The following is a 3,869-nucleotide window of genomic DNA, read 5'->3' on the forward strand; positions in this document are numbered from 1 at the left end:
CCTGTCCTGTAAGGCCTTTGCTTTACAACCTCAACTGCATCTCAGCAAAAAGCTGCTCATGTGAATTACGGTTGAATTACTTCTTAACAAGGGAAAAGTGTCTATTTTAGCCCATTTAATTCTAATCCTCATGTCAGTCAACTGAGAGGAATCCCCAAAGGAAGCATATTGATAGCTGCCTATTCAGACATTACTAATACTGAGGAATAAGGGGAAGGACATAGGTCCTTTACTAATTTCTGGTTAGTCAACAAAAAAAAGAATCTCCCATTATTTACAAGGACATTGTCCCTGCCTTCATCCTCTACTAGAAGGAGGTAGCACAGAGTAAGTATTCAATAAATGTTTATTGACTGATTGATATGTACACTGAAAGTGATAAGAAAAAAAAAAGAGGGCTAGGTAGTAGGTTCAGGAGATGTGAGAAAAGAAGGAACTTACTAGGACACGTAAATGTTCTTTATTGCCCAGTATGGAGTCATCAACTCTGGAGTTTCCCTACCAGGTAGAACATTCTTGTTCATCACAAAAAAGTCATTTAGCGAAGCTTTTACTTATGGAAAGAGAGAGGGGGAAAAGGACAATTGCAAGGTCCTGATTCCCCTGCTCTAACTCAAGCTTGCCCTTCTTTACCTAATCCTTATAGGTAGTTCACACTCAACAAACTGAGTCATTTGTTTCGCAAACTTGAAAAGTTTCCATAATTAGTCATCTTATAGAAATGCAGTGCTTTTACTCATTCTCATTGGACAATTTTTAACTAGGCATTAAAGGTTGAGGGGAGGGGGAGTATAGTGTGGTAGGGAGATAGTATTAATGATGTCGAGGGAGAAAAGAGCAAAGATGATAAGTATTGGCATCTTTTAGGTTAACTCATTCAATAAAAATTTCTTGAAGTATCTAGAGGCAACTATACTAGGTAAATGCTGAGGAAGACATCAAGAAGGTCTCTTCCCTCAATAAGATTATAATCTAATGGGAAAGATAAGACCTGGATAAAAATAAATGCAATAAAAATAGAACACTATAATGTAAAAGAGGGGAGCAGAGTACAATGGAGGATTTCACATGATTAAATTATATTATGTTTTTAATACACTTATTTAGGGAGGTGACAAAATTGTAAAGTTATTGAGAGATCAATTCAGAGGGTATCTGGAATAGAAAATACCAAATGCTTGGGGAAATCTCAGACCTAATTGATACCAAAAAAAAAAAGTGACAGAGAGAAAATCAGTAACTATTGACATATATTCGTGCTTTGCCATTTAAAGGAATTTTTTAAAGAAGATAACCTACACAGACCAAAGATGGTGAAGGTAATAGTAGCAAACAGGTAGGCATTAAGAAGATATGCTATAGTAAACCAAATTTTGACTATCACAAAATTAACCAAAAGATGTAGAGAATACAAGCTCCCACTGTGATTATTGTTTGTTGGGTATAAAAAAAATATGGTCAAGCAGGGCAAAGTTTTGCCTTAAAGGCTCTTTTCCAACAGGGTGTTCCCATACATACTCAAAACCATGTAAAATTCTTTGAACTCTAGCAATATAGATAACTTTGTTCAATGACTTTCTCACCATTAATATTAGGAGATAAACAAAACAGGGAGACATATACTCACCAAAGTGTTTGCCACTGCCATGGAGGAGATCTAGCACAGAGTCCAAGCTGAGATAGATTTCCAATAGGGGTGAGAGTCTCCCAGCACTCCTATTTGCAGATCATATTGTCCTTGTCAAAGAAAGCTGCAGAGCATTTCTGAGCCTTCTGCATGAAGAAGTTTGAATTAACTATATACAAAAGAAAAACCAAGTGGATGAAAATTGGTTATGAATCAGATGACATTCAGCCAGCCTAGAATTGCATGTCTGTTTCTGTGTGTGAGTGTACGTATGTGGGTGGGTATGGCTGTGGGTGTGGGTGTGTATCTTAGACATAAAATGGACAGCAAGTTGGGCCCAGAATTAAGAATAAGGAAGAAAGCCTCCTGGATATTGGAGGGGTAAATGGTGTTGTGAGCAACTTGAAACATAAGAATTAAAGAACCATACAGAACATGAGTAGTAATAAAAATAATAGCTAACATTTATATAGAACTTTTGGGCTTGCAAAACATTTCACACATGGTATCTCATTTGGTCCTCACAACAACCCCACAAAGTAGCTGCTATTTTTATCTCTTTTTTTTTTTATAGATGAGGAAAGTAAAGCTAGGAGAGTTTAAGTGACATGCCCAGGGTCACACAGTTGGTAAAATATCTATGATCAAATTTGAACTCATCTTCCTGACTCCAGGTCTAGTGCTGTATCCACTGTACCAGCTAGCATTAGGGAAATATACGATTGATAAATCACATTTCATGTGGTCAGAATAAGGAATAAATGGGCAGCAAATAGGATCATAAAGAGCTGGAAGGGAATTCATGAGACATCTAGTCCAACACTCTCATTTTACATATAAGGAAACTGAGGCCCAGAGAGATTAGGTATCTTTACTATGGCCTAGATGAGTTTTATTTACCTTCAGTTATGCTTTAAAAGCCTATCACAGTGAAGCTTTCTAGCAAATGTGGGAATTGAGGGGATTAGGACAGCAAGTGGTCAATTGTGGGAATAGAGTAAACCACACTGACTCCATCTTTTTTTTGGAGGGGGGCTAGGCAATGGGGTTAAGTGACTTGCCCAGGGTCACACAGCTAGGCTAGTAAGTGTTATGTGTCTGAGGCCAGATTTGAACTCAGGTCCTCCTGACTCCAGGGCTGGTACTCTATCCACTGTGCCACCTAGCTGCCCCATACACTGACTCCATCTTGTGACTCAATTCTGGAGCTAGATTAGTTTCTATTCAATTACGGGTCTAGTCCAACTTCCATCTTGTGAGAAGTCTATTCAATGGTGGGAACTGGGAGAAAACGTTATTGCATTGTTTGAAGCTAGCCCTGCATGGCTGGGAAACTGGACTACTCCTTACTGCTTAGAGATCCTTAACCAAGGACCTGACCAGAAACTCAGATGCAAAGACTGATGCAAGGAGTTTCCTCACAATTGCACATCTCAAGAAATCCATATGTCTTATGTGAAAACTGGCCCTGTATTGATCAATGAGTTATTATTTCCATGTTCCCTTGATCATTTACAAATACTTGGAGAATGAGACACCTCCTTTTCTGAATTCAGGGAATTGCACTTGTCTGTTTTCCAACTTGGAAAGTGCCTAATTTTTTATCCAATTAGAAATCAGATTACCTAATGTTGTATTAATTAATTGGCCTAATTTGATTAATTGTTTTTAACATATAAAAGTCTGTCTCCCCTGCATTTAGGGTACAAGCCTAAGCTGAGGAGGTCTAGTCCTCTTTTGTTGGGCAATTGGCATGCATGGTTTAATAAATCAATAAGCTCAGGAGATCAAACCTTTATTTTCTTCAGTCATTAAAATCTCTACCTGCCACATAAACAGACCCCAACCAACGATGGTAGAAAGACATAGCTGATGCTAAAGAAGCTAGATAACTGATACCCAGCAGATGATAACAAAGAGTAGTTCAGTGGCTGCAAACCCAGTGGAGATACCCAGAAGAGATAATGAAATGTCTAGCAACATCCAGCAAAGACAATAAAGCCAGGTGAAATAACATACTCATTGACAAGCAGAGATGCAAAGCCAAGCAGAGACCGATGCAATGACATCACCAAAGGACATCCGCACCTCTGTCGCACTGGAGGTAAGAAATGTTCTGGCTAGGCATGTGCCCTGACCCCATAGTTTCCTAACATATACTCTTTTCACGTGTGTGACCTCTACTAATGTGCTTTTGTCACATGCTTTCTGAACGTGTGCTCTTCCCCACTGGAGATATTAG

This window comes from Phascolarctos cinereus, unplaced genomic scaffold, assembly GCF_003287225.1.
Source record: "Phascolarctos cinereus isolate Bilbo 61053 unplaced genomic scaffold, phaCin_HiC Scaffold_5;HRSCAF=322, whole genome shotgun sequence".
NCBI lineage: Eukaryota > Metazoa > Chordata > Mammalia > Diprotodontia > Phascolarctidae > Phascolarctos > Phascolarctos cinereus.